Below are 17811 nucleotides of genomic sequence, written 5' to 3'. Positions count from 1 at the left end.
TTTTATTAGATACTAGAATAGCAACTGCAGCTTGTTTCTTGGGACCATTTGCTTGCAAACCCTTATTTTCTAGCGTTTTACTCTGAGTAGTGTCTTTTTTTGTCACTGAGGCATGTTTCCTATATGCAGAAAAATTCTGGATCCTGTTTACATATCCAGTCTGTTAGCCTGTGTCTTTTTATTGGGGAATTGAGTTCATTGATGTTGAGAGATATTAAAGACAGACGATTGTTAGTTCCTGTTATTTTTGTTGCTGGAGTTGGCATAATGTTTGCATGTGATTCTCTTCTTTTGGTTTTGTTGTGAGATGATTAATTTCTTGTTTTTTCCTTTGGTGTAGATACTCTCCTTGTGTTGGTGTTTTCCTTCTAGCATCCTCTGTAGAGTTGGATTAGTAGAAAGGTATTGTTTAAATTTGGTTTGTCAAGGAATATCTTGGCTTTTCCATCCATGGTGACTGAGAGTTTTGTTGGGTATAGTATCCTGGGCTGGCATTTGTGTTCTCCTAGGGTTTAGATGAAAAGTCTGAAGTCTTAAAAGTTTCTACAACTTAAGTATTACCACATAGGAGACAAGCTTCAGGTACTGGAATCTCCACAAAATAATGCATACAATAGAATAAATATTTCTATTTCCAAGTCAAAACACATTATCTCTGCTTTTTTTATTTTAAAATATTTATTTGCTTTATTTTTGAGAGTATAATATAATTGCACCTTTTCTTCTTTCACTTTCCTTCTTTCAAACCATCCCATGTACCTCTTCTTGCTCTTTTTCAAATCCATGGCCTCTTTATTCACATATGTGCAGACACACACATAGACACACACACACGTGTGTGTTGTTAAGAATATATAAATATTTTTATCTCCTTTAAATTTTCCTTCAGGTTATGTGTTTCTGTGTAAGAAAGCTATAGTCTCAGCAACAGACTAGCACAATGGGTAAATTTACTGTAGTCTCACTACAGACAATGCTGGGCTCTCGTTACCAATGTCTCAGTATACATGGAATCTTAAGAAAATACATAGCAAGTTTACAGGAGGCTTGTGTTCTCACAAAATGATCAAATGCAAGTTCAGAGAAGCATGCTAGTTTGTGTCCTGCTCTGCCACCAGCATGATCAGCTTGACTCTTTCCTGCTTAGCAATGGCCTTTGTGTGTGAAGATGAATCCATACATGACATGGATTTGTACTTATGTTACCATTGGTACAGTAGCTGTTTTTAATTGGCTGACATAATGGCACATATTTTAAGTTTTCTTTAGTCATGAGTTTTTCTTTTCTTTCCAGGAACTTAATAGAAAATATATTATTTTTGAATGCTATAGGAAATGTTTATTTTGGTTTTGTTGGTATTAGTAGCAAGCAATGGAAAATACACTCAATATAAATTATGCTCTCATCAAACTGTGGTAACTCAGTTGTCTTCTAGAATTTATTACGATTTATCTACCCTTCAAAAATCCACTAATACATGGGTTTATAGCATGAAGGCTAAGAATTGGAACCTTATCTTCTTTTCCCCAAGTGACAGCTACTATGGGGTTGGGAATGGTATGTGTATCTGTGCCTTTGTGAGACTGGTCAACTAATTGATTGTTTTGGATATAGTTTGGATATGTTGGGGAGACTCACGTCAGGCTAAAAGCCCCAACACTATCTCCAAACATATCTAAACTGTACAGCATACGATGTCCCAGGTACAATGGTTTTACTCTTACTCTACTGTTCATTCGCAGCTGGAGGCATGGAGTCTGTCTCTATGTCCTCTCTCTACTTTGTGCTGTGTCATATCATGAGATTAAATCTAATAAATACCACCACTTGCCTGTTGCCTGGGTATCACTGATAGTGGCTTCAACCTTTGTTGTATTTGATGCCTTATAATGTAGATTTGCTTGGTTGGAACCAGTTCTTCCATTCCCTCTGCGTATTCCTGTGCTTGCCCACCTTCAGCTTTAGATAACAGCTATGGGTAGTGTCAGATCTGCATTTGTGATACCAAATATACAAGTTGGAATCGCCCAATATCCATCTTTCTTGTAAGAAGGAGAAGGGCCTCAGACAAAATAAGTCTTTAAACTCTGCAGTGTGGTATCTCAGTAGCTGTATTGTGCAAAAGGCTCATTCACTCAATCATTTATAGCTCAACAATCTTTTCATTTTTGTATTATATATAACGTCATCAAAGCAAAGGGTCGAATCAAGAGAAAGAAAAAGATACAAAGTGAACTAGGAAGCTAAGATCCTCCCAAAAGTGGAGCAGTTGAACTGACTTTCCTGAACTTTGAGCTCCCACTTCATGCCAATCAAAGGAAAAGGGTGGCATATGCAATGGTGTCTCTTGAAGAACTACAAATGTGTGGTAACAGATACCAATTTACCTTGCTTTTGCTCTCTCTAACTTTGTGGTATCATATAAAAAATAGGTTATAACATAACATTGTGTATCAGAATCACATTAAAACATCATCATATGCTCCAATTTACATTGTACAAGGGTATACTTAAAAATTATTGTCCTTAGCAGTGCCTTCTGGCTATAACTGTCCAATAGAAATACAATGTGAGCCACAAATAAAATTTTAAGAGTCCAGTATCCACAGTGAAATTCAAAAGACCTGGATAAAATAATATAATGTTTTCTATTCAATATGTCAAAATACTATTAGATTAATAGAAAAAATAAATTTACTAAAATTCTTTTACAAACATTTCACTGATGATTTGAAGCTCCACATACATTTTGCACTTATAGCAGAGCTCCATTTGGACTTGTCACATTTTCAATGGCCAATAGCCACAGGTGGTCTTGGCTGGTTGACTGACAGTGTGGTAAATGTGTGGAGGTAAGATGGAAATTTTCTGTTTATTGTAATATCTCCCAGATACTTTTAGTACCAACAATCTTTATAATTACCATCATGAATCATGAAAGGAACAATTTTCCTTGTTCCTTCTACTGGGTGACCATTAATTCACAAATTATCACTTTGTATCACCAATTTGATGAAAACAAATACACTAATTCATCGTCCAGAGAGCAAGCAACTTACTGTGGAGATGTTAATAAATGTACCAGCATGTGCTATCTGCAGAGATTTTGAGGTGTCTTAATAACACCTACTTTCTCCATGACTTAGCAGAATTTTCCCCTTGAGGTTCCAATGGGAAGTGGTTTGAGTGCTCTCATGATTTTCATGACTGTTTGACATGCATGCACTTAATATTCTTACATCCTTGCCAAGGGGCAATGCTGTCCTTGCCTTCGGCTCTTCTGTAGGGATGAAGTTGAATGTAGTTAGTAATGCTCATTAAAGCAAGGTGGTTATGCCTGTGCCTCTGGGTTCAGACTGGAAATCAAGAACATGTCATGTTTGTTTGTTTGCTTGTTTGTTTTTAATCTTTTGGCAGTTTTCAAAATTGCCAACATAGTGTGTGCTATTCAGTTGGTGTTTAACAAATTCTTGTTGACTAGATCTGAGACTTAGTATCACCCTTTTGGATCTTAATCATAAACTATACTTAACAAACTGTTAAATTACAAACATGAAAAGTAATTTTCTGGAGTAATACATGAAAAATATATCTACCAGTATATTTACTTATCCTCAAGTGGCTCTAGAATTGATGAATGCCACCACCTTTTGTTTAATACTAAGAAAACATGTTTAATTATTTTACCAAGAAAATTCAGAGTGGTATCATAGGTGGGAGATTCCAACATCACAAAGATTCCAGTTGCACACGGATATTTGAATTATTTTAATTTTTTCTTTCAGCACACTGGGCATGTCTGAGAATCGAGTCATTGTATCAAGCATGGGCTATAAAAGGAAGTGTGACTTGCAACTTTACATTTTAGCTAGAAAGGTCCAGCCAAGCAGGTAAAGATTTAATAATATTCGATTTTTAGCTTGTTTCCTTTTGAATGACCACTAAGTGTATTTAGAGTAAATGTGTAGATAGTAGTTTGTTACTTTTTTAAAAGTTATGCTATTTGGCATTTATAACATTTTATTTATTTCCTTGATTGATTAATTGCAGTTAAATTACCTTAGTATGCTAGAACAGATTTTGACATAAGATTAAATGGCATAAAGCATAACTAATGTGCTCTAGTGGCTCACTCTGTATTAAAGTGTACACTTTAAACACACAATTCATCAGGAAATTTTGCAGCTACAGTGATTTAAAGATTTAAATATTGAAACTACCCTCACCTCCCGTGTTATGGAGGGGCAGGAGTTTTATAATTGAGATTATTACTGCAGAATGTGCTGACATAACTGATTGACTTTAGTGATGTGCCTTGAAAGTTCAAATTCAAGGTGTGCACTTATTTCAGTCAGCTTATTCTGAATGTTTAAATAAGAAATACTATTTCTGGGTATTCTGAATAACTCGTTGTACATTTATTCCTAATAGTGAGCATCTGGGCTAATGATGGATTACTAATGAGCATGTAAATCTACCACCTGATTACATTAATATATGATCTTCCATGACGAGGTCTGAAATGAACATTCCTGATATGTATTTCGTTTCCCCACATGGCACTGTGGTGTATACTGAGCAGGACTGAGATAAGGGTGTTTTTAAGAGCCACTGATTTAGTCAATTATCAAAAATCACATTATAATAAATGCTATTCTAAGAATTTTGATTAACCTTTAAATAAATGTTGCTTTGCAAAAAAAAAAATCTGCCAAATGTGTTAATGATAAATTGTGAAGTGGTAGTAATTGCAAGTATGGTTGTATAGATAATATGGTTAATTGATACCACCCTCTCAAATATAGATAGCACGTCAGCTGCTGTGTGATAGCAATGGTGTCTGTGGCAGTTTTGATGCATAGAGGCTGACATGAGTTAAATGGGAACTTTGAGTGCCCTGCCAGGGTCATGCTTTTATGGAATTTGATACCCATGGCCAAGTAAATTTTTAATGACATATAGTCACTACACACCTTTCAGCCTTCAGGAGAGATAAGTGTACATTGATCTGTCCTAATCAGCCTTGCAGAGCACTTCAGACATCCCTTCAGGAACACAATTATTTAGTAAAATGGAGCCCCCCCCTTTTTTTTCACAAGCTCAGCACTTGATCCTCGGATGACTACATTGTTTTCTTCTGCCATATTTTTCTTTAGTCAGGTCTCATGTCTCGTGCTCATCCTTGTCTTTGTCTGACAATGTAGTTATCAGTGAAGCTGAATTAAAAGTAAGCAAAATTAAGGGATGGCCTGATTATGAGGTTCATTGCTATTCTAAGAAGCCCATAGCACTCATATCCATTCTTCCCTAATGTATAGGGTGCTGACTCTATAGAACTTCTTGGATACACAAGCAATTCTGTTGAGGTGTGCAATGGAATGCATTTATGTTTGCCAATAAAGGTGATTCTGGAAAACCTGAATTGCAAAACCAGGTAGTCAAAATGGCTTAAGATGGGAACATTTATGGATTGACACTTTTTTTTTTGGTTTGGTTTGGTTTTAGTTTTGTTTCAGAATTTAGTTTTAATCTGTGTTTAGGCTACAGAATGGAGAGTCTGAATTTTGTTCGTATTTGTAATAAACCGAGTATTTTTTGTAATATTGATACACTTCGGAGGCAGAGGCATTTTAAAAATATAGATGCTTATTATAATGTGGAGTTACTCAGTTATAAGTAGGAAGCAGGACATATGGTCTTAAATCATATACCACCAAGCAGCTCTACAGCCACAACTGCTCTGAAGTACAAGTGTCCCTTGACCGAAGTGGACCACAAGTTACCGAGTGCAATTACTGGTAATAAGCAAACACAAGTCTCTGGCATGCTGTTGGTCTGGAATTAGATGAGAAATTCTGGAGTTGCCCTATTGTAACAGAGAAATCCGGGTGTTGGATCCACAAATGTCCACTGTATCTGCATTCTCAACATTGGGAAAACAGAGATTAATGTCTTTGGATATTGATATAGATATGAAATACCTCAGGAAATTATAGAACTTTGCTCAAATATTGTTAGGGCTCTGTGTGCATAGACATTAGTAACTCTTTCTGGACAGCAGGTTTTGAATGTGGAGTAAACTGAGGAAGAGCAGAGAGAATCCTGCATCACTGTAGGCTAAGGTGGCTGTTGAGCAAGGAGGAAGACAGTGGAGGATTAGAAGACTGCAAGGTAAAATTTATGTCTCTTGTAAGGCAGATACCTGATTGTGGAGTTACTCATTTACAAGTAGGATACAGAATGTATGGTCTTAAACCCTACCTTGCTGATTAGAGTTATAGCCAGAGCTATACTGGAAAGTTTGTTTTAGCTGGGCAGTGGTGGCACATCCCTTTAATCCCAGCACTTGGGAGGCAGACGCAGGTGGATTTCTCAGTTCGAGGCCAGCCTAGTCTACAGAGTGAGTTCCAGGACAGTCAGGGCTACACAGAGAAACACTCTCTTGAAAAGCCAAACAAACAAACAAAAAAGTCACACTTTCTAAATATTGTTTCAAAATATCTTTCAGAAATCTTTATTGAAAACTGAACACATTTTCAGTGCACAGAGCAGCAGGGAGTCACGGAAGGAGGCAGTGTGACTTAGCTTTCCTTCCAGTCTGTTCTTGTGAATCCAACTTCATGGATGGTTAGTTAATAAGAAAGTAGTATCAAGTGAATGGGGGTATTTCCAAGGTTTTTCTTGAAGGGGCAGAACACTTTCGGAAGTATCTTACAAACTTTGAGGGCTTTAGTACAGGAGATATAAGATGGATCGTGGATGCACTTCTGAGTCTGGTAGCCATGCTGTCAGAGAAAGAAGGTTATTGTAGGGACTGAATGTCTGACCCACAAACATGGAACTAAGCTTACACTTGCAAGAAACCAGCTGCTTTCCGCCTCCCTTCCCCATCCCTTCCCGCTACTATTTGCCTCCCCCCCAACCCCCAACTCCCCCCCTCCCGCTGCTAGAGCCCAGTTCCTTTCCCTATTGGCAGAGCCCAGCTCCACCCATCTCTCAGCAGAGGAGTAACAAGTCATCTCTATGGTGTTCCTGTCCTCTGCACTTACCACAGCTCCACTCTCATCTCAAGTCACTGTTGTTTATTCTCGTCCATATTGCTCTTCAGGAAATCCTTTGGCGGTCTGTGTCTGTTTATTTCTTTATTTAAAAACGTAATTAAATGTTCAATATAAGTCAATTAAATTTATAAATGTATGAATGATTCATTATTTTAATAGTTGTCTTTGTTTGGGTATGGTAACCAATGAATGAAGATAACTCTATGTCTCTGATTATACTTCTTATAAATAATTACTAAATGTTGGTCATGAAACAGCTCTTTGGGTCTCATATCAGAGTTTTTGACTCTTATCTGACCAACTAATTTGAATATACCTTTTGATGAATGTATAAGTGTTTTTCTGTACTGTACAATCCCCATAGTATGAAGGGACACTGAAAGTCACCAATAACGTATGTTTGTTGGGTGACTGGGTTTGTCTAGTGACTAGGGGGTCTTAATTTTTGTTCTTCACATTCTTTAGAGGATCAATACCATACTCAGATTGTTTAGCTTATGTTACTTTCTGGTGTTTCATTATGTTTTATTATCTTTGAACATTTTAATTTAATAGCCTGTGGTTGCTTTTGCAATGAAACAAATGAAGTATTTAAAGTACAATTTTTGGAGAACACACACACACACACACAAACACACACTTAATTTAAGGGAGCAAGGAAGATGAGTGATTTGAACTATTCCAAGGTATGTTCATCTAGGACATCTCCAGCATTACAAGCCCAGGAAGAAAAAGGAAGTAATATTTATGGAAAAACACTGGGAATTCTACTGTTTTTAGTTGAAACCAATCCTCAGAAAGTATCTGGTCCCTACTTAACTAAAAAGGACCTTGATCTTTGCGAGGTCCAGGATCTTGCCTGGAGCCATGAATGAGTCCACAGGGACTAGAGTGTTTTTGCTTGGGCCTGTCTCTTTATTTTCTGGGTTGAATGTGTTTGACATTGTCTTAGAGTCTCTTTTGCTACAATGAAACACCATGATCACAAAGCCAGTTGGGAAGGAAGTTTATTTGGCTTATCCTTCCACATCAGAATCCATCATTGAAGGAAGCCAGGATAGGAACTCAAACAAGGCAGGAACCTGGAGCCAGGAGCAGGTACAGAGGCCATGGAGGGGAGCTACTTACTGGCTTAGTCCCCATGCTTTGCTCAGTCTGCTTTCCTTCTTTCTTTTTTTTTTTTATTAGATATTTTCTTTATTTACATTTCAAATTTTATTCACTTTCCTCATTTCCCCTCCCAACCCCCCCACCTCACTCCCCTCCCCCTGCTCACTAACTCACCCACTCCTGCTTCCCTGTCCTGACATTCCCACCCACTGGGACATGGAACCTTCACAGGACCAAGCACCCCTCCTCTCATTGATGTCCCACATATGCAGCTGGAGCCATGCGACCCTCCATGTGTACTCTTTGGTTGGTAGTTTAGTCCCTGGGAGCTCTGGGGCTACTGGTTGATTTGTATTGTTGTTCCTCTTAAGGGGCTCCAAACACCTTCAGCTCCTTGGGTCCTTTTTCTAACTCCTTCATTGGGGACCCTGTACTCAGTCTAATGGATGGCTGTGAGCATCTATTTCTGTATTTGTCAGGTATTGGCAGAGCCTCTCAGGAGACAGCTATATTAGACTCCTGTCAGCCAGCACTTTTGGCATCCACAATAGTGTCTGGGTTAGGTAAGTGTATGTGGGATGGATCCCCAGGAGGGACAGTCAGTGGATGGCCTTTCCTTCAGTTTTTCCTCTAATCTTTGCCTCTGTATCTCTTCCCATGGGTATTTTGTTCCCTGTTCTAAGAAGGACTGAAGTATCCATACTGTGGTTTTCCTTCTTCTTGAGCTTCATGTGGTCTATGAATTGTATCTTGGGTATTCCAAACTTCTGGACTAATATCCAATTATCAGTGAGTGCATACCATGTGTGTTCTTTTGTGATTGGTTACCTCACTCAGGATATTTTCTAGTTCCATCTATTTGCCTAAGAACTTCATGAATTCATTGTTTTTAATAGCTGAGTAGTACTCCATTATGTAAATGAACCACATTTTCTGTATCCATTCCTCTATTGAGGGACATCTGGGTTCTTTCCAGCTTCTGGCTATTATAAATAAGGCTGCTATGAACATAGTGGAGCATGTGTCCTTATTACATGTTGGAGCATCTTCTGGGTATATGCTCAGGAGTGGTTATAGCTGGGTTCTCAGGTAGTAGTATGTCCAATATTCTAAGGAACCACCAAACTGATTTCCAGAGTGGTTGTACCAGCTTGCAATCCCACCAGCAATGAAGGAGTTTTCCTCTTTCTCCACATCCTCACCAGCATCTGCTGCCACCTGAGTTTTTGATCTTAGCCATTCTGACTGGTGTGATGTAGAATATCAGGGTTATTTTGATTTGCATTTCCCTGATAACTAAGAATGTTGAATATTTCTTTAGGTGCCTCTCAGCCATTTGGTATTCCTCAGTTGAGAATTGTTTGTTTAGCTCTGTACCCCATTTTTTAACAGGGTTATTTGGTTCTCTGGAGCCTAACTTCTTGAGTTCTTTGTATGTATTTTATATTAGCCCTCTATTGGATGTAGGCTTGGTAAAGATCTTTTCCCAATATGTTGGTTGCCATTTTGTCCTATTGACGGTGTCCTTTGCCTTACAGAAGCTTTGCAATTTTATGAGGTCAGCCTGCTTTCTTATAGAACCCAGGGCCACAATAGGGAGGGCCCTTTCTTTTGCTTCTCTCCTTCTTCCTTCCTTCCTTCCTTCCTTCCTTCCTTTCTTTCTTTCTTTCTTTCTTTCTTCCTTTCTTTCATTTATTTATTTTTTTGAGACAGGGTTTCTCTGTGTAGCTCTGGCTTTCCTGGAGCTCACTCTATAGTCCAGGCTGGCCTCGAACTCAGAAATCCACCTGCCTCTTCCTCTGCCTCCCAAGTGCTGGGATTAAAGACATGTGCCACCTCCGCCCTGCTGGCCCTTTCTTATCAATCATTAATTGAGAAAATACCCTATATCCAGATCATATGGAAGCATTTTCTCAATTGAGAATCCCTGCTTTCAGATAACTCGAGCTTGTGTCAAGTTGACATAAAACTATCCATACAGTTACAATGTCATGTTACTCTCTGGAACTCTTCAGTCCTTTTAATGAAACTTAACTTGATGTGAGAAGAAATTTTCTTTCCATGGATTTATTTTCAAAAAGTATTACAGTGGCCTTGTAGTTGTATAAGGTAGAAATTTAGTGACTTAAGAAAAATTAAGGAGTTAGTTAAGCCCTCAATGTACTAGCTGCATTTGTAATTTAAAGAGACAAGCAGGCTTGTTCAGGAAACTTTCCCTAGCATAGTTTACCAGAATCTCAGGCAGCTCTCTTTAAGGAAGCAGGTTAAGGCTGCTCCATCAGGCTGTGCATGGTGTTTTTCTTCTCTGTAAACTCGGGAGATTGGCATTACTCCGCAGTCGTGTCACAGCCCGCAGTCATTTAATGCTTCTTCTTGTGAGGCCAGGATTCCACGCCCAAGTGCATTTAGTAGGTCAGTACAGTAATTTTAAATGTCTTTCTTTCAATCTTTTGCCATCTTCAATTATACCTTTCCACCCTACTATTTGTGTAATTTTCTTCTGTCTGAAGTCTCTTTACTGTTGTTCTCTATTGCACAGCATGACAAATTACCCATCAAGCCATATCTTTTCAGCCCAGAAATGCGCAATAACACGGAGTCATGGCATTATCGCATGTTGTGCACTTTATTTCCTCACAGTTCATTCAAGTGTGTCACTTTATTTTCCTGGCTTCCTTTTGTCATCATGGAGATTAACCATTTTATCCTTCCTAAACTTTTGAAACAATTAGAATTTCATTAGAGTGGGGACTGGGAGTGAGCACTTGCTCAGTCATATACAGGCTATACTTTTCACATTATCAGTGGCAAAATTAAAGCCAGGAATCCTGAATCCTTTTTGAAGGAGAGACTTTAGGGCTTATTATACAGCTGAATAACCCTGGCTCTGGATGTGAGAATTATTTGAGGCTGTGGCCACCAAGCACATTAACTGTAAGAAACCATTTTGTCTGACATTGAGTACCTGATTCCTAAGTCCTCCTGGGAATTAGGAAACTTTCAGGGACTCCTGTGTTCTGCACACAATTTTTTTTCCCTCTCAACTTTGGCTAAATACCAATAGTGTACAGTGTGCAATGAGATACAATAGACATTGCAAGTGTGTGCTTGAAAATCAATTGGTATTGATGCTCTAATCAGCAGTGCTGCAGCTGGGATGTAGACACACCACTGGAAATGGTGATTAAGATTGTATTCAAAAGCATTTTTAAAACCCCATGACATTTAGCTCTCCTTTCAAATAGATTGCTGTTTTGCCAAGATAGTAAGTGAGTTGGGTAGCCAGTGGTAAATGCAGATTCTGCTACATTAATTTACAAGATACTTACTTTATGGCAATATATATTTGCATATGTCCCATCTTTTCTTTTAAATTATGGAGGTGTCAGATGTAAGTGATGCAAGTGTCAGAAGAAGACACTTATATAGAAGAATCATGGGTAAACAAAAAGTTCACAGCAGTTTTGCCACAATCACCTGAACCTGAGCCAGCCACACAGTAGCTACAAGAATATGAAAAAAAAATGACCAGAGGAAGGAAGGGATGGGTACAGATCAGCCTAGCCTGAAAGCTCACAGGGTGAAGAGGTGGAGGGAACAAGAGCAAGGGAGAGTAGGAAAGGGGACAAGGAAGAATAGCCAGAAAAGAGAAAGGCAGTCAGAATCATTGGATAGCAAAGAGGACTTTCAGTTTGAAAAATCATGCTTGTAGAATTAGAATTTCCTACCCACTAGTCCACTAGCAAATAACTAGCTGAAAGTATTAGCAAGAGATTTGCTTTAGGAAAACTTAGGGAAGAAAACAGGTGTAGGCACTGGGTTTTTAAGACTATTTGTAGTTGAGATTCACGTGTGTTCTCCCTACTAGCACATTTACAGTGTACTTAAAATATACCTACTGAAAGGCAGACCATATACATGTTTTATCAGCTTTGTTTTTTTTATACATAAGCCAGCTATTTAAACTAGGGTACTGAGATCTCTCTTTCTTATTTATATGTATCCATTAAACACAACTATACAAAGAACAAAGCCACAGGAGACAAGTGTCCTTAAGAACTAATCAAAGAAAAGGCAAGCTGCTGATATCCTGCCTAAGGTTTCATCAAGGTCAATTGTCAGGCAGAGGAAGAAAAGACTGGAAGCGTTTGACAATAGTTTTTTTTTCACCATAAACTGCACCATATTTTCTTATACGTAGTTTTCACAAGTTTTGACAGTTTTAATCTTTTGAAAAAATTGAAAGTATAAGAATTTTGAAGAATGAAAGAGGAATATGGAATAAAAAGAAAAATGAAACTTCAGAGAGCATCCTAACCTTCAAACAACTTACTCGTGAATTTTTCCATGTGAACCAAGCTACAGTTCAAATAGGACAGGAATTATTTCAATACTTGTATTAGGGAAAAATGAGTCTCAAAAGTAGACAAAGTGGCTCTGGAGTTATGATCCCCAGGACTATAATGTTCAGTCCAGCAGCAGCTAGCCACATCATGCTATTAAGTGATGGAAATGTTCCTACTCCTATTTGCAATGTGCTGCAAGTGTGAAAACCATACCAGATTTCAAAGATATAATGCAAATAAAAAGGAATGTAAACTATGTCATTACTACATTTTAAAACTAATCACATTATGGATACGTTGGGTTAAATAAGATACTTTGCTGAAATTAATTTCATCTGCTTCCATTTACTTTTTAACATGGTTACCAGGAGAATTAAAATTACTTTCACATTTTGCATTTAGAGGTTGCATTTGAATTATATAGCTGTACGGAGTGTGCCAGCTATTCTTTTTTCAGAAAACAAATAAATAAAAAGAACAAAGGAAGATCTGGATACTAAAAAGTTTGAAGCAAAGTGTTTTAACTTTCATGGTAAGAGTGCCCCTCCATTTTATTGATCATATTCAGTTCCATTAATAAGGCATCAAATCCATACCAAACATTAATAGTAGCATTTATGAGGTGTTCTAGATGTTATGTGGAGCTGAGGTTTGAGGTTCAGAACAGAGTTCTCATTTCAGATCCTCATGGACAGAGAAGCAGGAAGACAGAAGTGTTCTCATTCGACATTGGCAAGTCCGCTCTAGGAACCACAACTGTTGTGGATGAGAACCTGAGACGTTTTGGCTGGATTCATATTTGGTGTCAAGTATTCAAGGGCGTTTTGTTGCTTGCACAGAAGGAATATTTGTGGGCTGTGATAGAAAGAGGTTCAAAAGGACTCCACCCATGAGGAGAGGCCTTTGGCTGAGGATGTAGGAAGAAACCATATCAAGGAATAGTTGTATGAGAGAAGTACCTTAAAGTAGGAACCAGGACACAACGAAAAAGACATGCCTGAGAATATCTGTGCTTCTCACTTGAAAGAACATGGCTCGTGTGCAGTAGCCAGGATAACTTACTAAAGCCACTTTTCTGAGCTCTATGGAAATGCAACTCCATTCTTGAGGAAACAACTGAGCCTGTTGTTTCACCGAGAACACCTCTCATTAGTGCTACAGTTTCATCTCAGGAAATACTAATATTTCTACAGTAACAGCTTTGAAATGTTAAAAAGCAACCAAAGGAAAATTGAAAGATGAGTGTAAGTTTTCAAGATTTGAGCCAAAATGTGTGTGGGGGGGCACACATTTGTTTGGTATATGAAATGAATTTTTACTTGAAAAAATTCTAGTTCTAGTAGAAATGTGTCAGTTTGAAATTAATAACTGTTTTCCTTCGGTGCAGCCTGTGTAAAGAAACCGCTCCACTTCTGAACCGTTTCCCTTCCTTCCCAGATACATGGAAATTCACTACTGTTGCTGACAAACAAAATACCACAAGATTTGTCATACAAATCACATTATAAGAGGTTCCAAAATCTTGACAACGTTGACAGTTGTTTTCAGCAAATGGCTGCTTTCCTCTGCACTGTCAATGTTGATGTCCTTCTGCACATGTAAAAGAGCAATGTGATTAAGGCAAGCTTGTCCACGCTCTATCTGAGCCAAGTTTCCCGTCTCCGCGCGGCACTGAGAGATTGCTCAGCTGTTGTAGATAAGGCAGGAATAGCTAGCAGATTTCTGCCATTTAAAAAAAAAAAGAAACCCAACATTCTCTGGGCATGCATTTCTGTAGGAATTCACCAACATCTGCTGCTGACCCAAAGTTTCCTATAGAAGTAGCACATTTAATTTGTATAAGCAATTCACGATGATATTGGTCAAAATTCATCTCCTTACCAAAACGATGAGGTCTGTTCACCAAGAGGAGATAGGTTGAAGCTGAATAAGTGTATATTCTTGAAGTTGTCATCGGAACTTTGGGCCTCATAACTTTTTGGCCCATCCTAAATTTATTTTCTGTGCATTCTCTGAATTATATTTCACAAGAGAAACTTTTTAGAGAAAGAATAAAGAGCTATGAGATCTTGGTGATTCCACAGAAGGCCTACATTTCACACTTATCTTTTTTTTATAGGCTCTCTGAAAATGTTTGATTTTTGGAAGCTAATTTATTCTGGAAGAATTTTGTAGTTGAATTTTAGTGTGACTTAAAATTGTCATATGTGCCATCCTCAAAAGAACATGCAAGATTTAGGTATTTCTTGTTGTCAGGGTAACTTTGAGAATCTGTAATTTCTTTGATTTTTGGATAGTAGCTTGTCTACCATTTTATTTACCAGTGCTGATGCAGAGAATCTATTCTCTGCCTGTATTTGACTTTGTTTCTTTTGAAATATGAGCACTGTTCTGATAAAAATAAAGAACCCTAGTTATTCGGGAGAAGTTGAACCTGCCCCATGGTGCAGCATTTGTTACTTGATTCATCTATTCTCACTCACGGTCACCATCTAGTACAGCTGCATGCATTAACTGTCTGGCTTCTCTTTGAAAATCTTAAGCCACATTCTTGGGAACAGTTGCTTCGTGTTGGTTGAAATTCTCAGTGGCACTTTTTTCCATTCACAGGAGCCAACAGACTCCAAAGCAGACACATAGTTTCCAAGAACTCAGGCATAGTTCATGATTCCTGAATTTCAAATATTTCTTGTAGGAATCGTGATACCATGTACAATGACTAAAACCTTTGCACTGGGAATTATAATAAATGTGCACGTTTATACTGTCAAGTCAGCATACCTGATTTTAAATATTTTCATTCTTCTGTCTAGCAGAGGGACACAGTTTGAAAACTCAGTCATAAAAAATTAATCCAATGGCTGTGAGCAAGCAATTATTTAAAGACATTAGCTTTCGGAAACATCAGAAGGAAAGGAGTTGTGAATGGAATTATTGTATGCTCTTACAGAACAGCTCTGTGTTGTCTCATCCAGATTCATAATTTCCTGTGCACCTTTAAGGTTGTACTAAAAATATAGCAACTGAAAGCTCACATTTTAGGTCCCAAATTACTGCCTTTCAGATCCATTGAGACATCTCAAAAATGGGTCAAGGTAACAATGCATAATTGGTAAGTTAACAAAAGTGACTAATGGAAATAAAATGAGAGTCAATATAATTGTGATAACCTATAACGCCTGTCCTTTGCAATGTCACCCATACCACAAGGCTGCAAGAGTGATCATCTTTTATTTTTATGTAGTTAGCAGAGAAGAAGGAAGAGACTTCACACAGTGTTCGGATCTTCTGAATAAAGCTACTTTAAAAAAATACATAGCATCTAATAACAAAGACTTAAAGTAAATTTGAAAAGCTAATTCTGTATCAGTGAAGGAAAATATTAAGACCTGAAAACATGCATTAACTCTCATTTTTCTTGCTGCAACCCTTTATTTCACTAAAGTTCCTCAAATTTTAATTTTGTAAAGTATCATTAGGGCCATATTGACAAGACTGATGCAGTGGAAATATATTTGAATTTGGGTGGTAATACATAATTTACAAAGTTTATGCTGTTCTGGTTTTCATCCTTTTGTTGGTATTGCTTTCAATTCCAGAAGTTCAAAATTTGCCGAAACCCTGACCCTCCCTCCATCAGTATCTCATTTATGTCAATCCATTTGTTAAGAGTGTATGCCACTAAATACATATGTCAATAGTGACACACAAAAGCAGAGAGTGAGGAAATCAACTATCACTCATATATTTAATTTTAAAAGAAATATGTCTCTCAGTGTATGCTTTCAGTAACCAAATTCCTCAATAAACATTTTGGATTTAATTGCTTACACAATTACTCTTTATAACTGAGGATGATTAAGGTGTCCCTCGTGGAGTCTTGTGAACATCAGAAATGTTATCTTGGAAACAGTTTAAAAAATAAGATTTCTCTGCAAGTCAAAATGACTCTCAGATTCCACCTTACACTCGTCAGAATGGCTAAAATGAAAAACTAAAGTGAAAGCACATATTGGTAAGGATGTAGAGCAAGGGAAATACTCCTCCATTTTTGGTGGGAGTGCAAACTTGTACAGTCACTTTGGAAATCAATTGGCAGTTTCTTAGAAAACTGGGAATATCTCAAGATTCAGCTATATTTCCCTTGGGCATATACCTTAAAGATGTTCCACTCTCCTACATATACATGCTCCACTACGTTCATAGCAGCTTTTTTTCCACAATAGCTAGAAACTGGAAACAATAGAAGAATCTATAAAGAAAATCTATGCAAAGGAATACTACTACTCGGCAATTAAAAACAAAGGTATCATGGAATTTTTAGGCAAATGGATGGAACTAGAAGATATCTGAGTGAGGCAACTCAGACCCAGAACGACAAGATCATATGTACACACTTATAAGTGGAAATAAGTCATAAAGTTCAGCTACAATCCACAGACCCAAAGAACCTAAGTAGCAATGAGGACCTTAGGGAGATATTTGAATCTCACTTAGTAGGGGAAATAAAATATACAAGGGGGAAGATGGAGGGAGGAACTGAATGGGAGGGGATCTGCAGGGATCAAGGGTCAGGAGACCTGAAGGAGAAAGAAGTGGAATCGGTGTCTGGGGAGCATTCTGGGACAGGCTAGAAACCCAGGACAGTAGAAAATCCCAGGAATCTATGAGAGTGACTCTAGCTAAGACTCCTAGCAGTAGGGGCTATGGAATCTGTAAAGGCCAACTAGAATAACCAGGCAGGACTTCCAATGGAGGGATGGAGTTTCCAACCCAACCACAAAACCTTCAACCCAGTTTTTCCTGCCTACAAGATGTGCAGTGCTAAAGAGGGAGCAGAAACTGAGAGAATAGCTAACCAATGACTGGTCCACCTTGAGACACCTCTTGAGGCCAGAAGAGAGAACCCATCCCTGACACACTAAATGATATTCTGCTATACTTTCAGACAAGAGCCTAATATAATTGTCATCTGAGAGGCTCACACAGCAACTGATGGAAACAGATGCAGGCCAACAGCCAATTAGGCTGAGCTTGAGAACTCTTGTGGAAGAGGAAGAGAAAATATTGAAGGATCCAATGAAGTCAAGGACATCACAAGAAAACCTACAGAATCAGCCAATCTGATAACCCATAGAGGCTCATTGAAACTCAACTACCAACCAGAGAGCATCTATGGGATGAAACTAGGCCCTCTACACATATGTAACAAAGGTAGAGCTTGGTTCTCATGTGGGACCTCTAACAGCAGGAGGAGGGGTTGCTCTGACACTCTGCTGCCTGCCATTGGATC

The 17811-nt window shown here is 38.1% G+C and overlaps 1 long non-coding RNA gene across 1 annotated transcript in view; it reads left to right on the top strand.

The window, feature by feature from the left end:
* The first annotated feature begins 6004 nt into the window (after nt 1–6004).
* The window catches only part of LOC116083120, a 51795-nt gene continuing 39988 nt past the window's right edge, over nt 6005–17811 (top strand). Inside the window, exon 1 of the long non-coding RNA XR_004115593.1 lies at nt 6005–6172. This is a non-coding gene — a long non-coding RNA (uncharacterized LOC116083120). The remainder of the gene's footprint in view (nt 6173–17811) is intronic.

The sequence above is a fragment of the Mastomys coucha genome, unplaced genomic scaffold (genome assembly GCF_008632895.1).
Source record: "Mastomys coucha isolate ucsf_1 unplaced genomic scaffold, UCSF_Mcou_1 pScaffold8, whole genome shotgun sequence".
Taxonomy (NCBI): domain Eukaryota; kingdom Metazoa; phylum Chordata; class Mammalia; order Rodentia; family Muridae; genus Mastomys; species Mastomys coucha.
The sequence above is the reverse complement of the archived record's forward strand: the minus strand, read 5'-3'. Positions and strand labels throughout refer to the sequence as shown.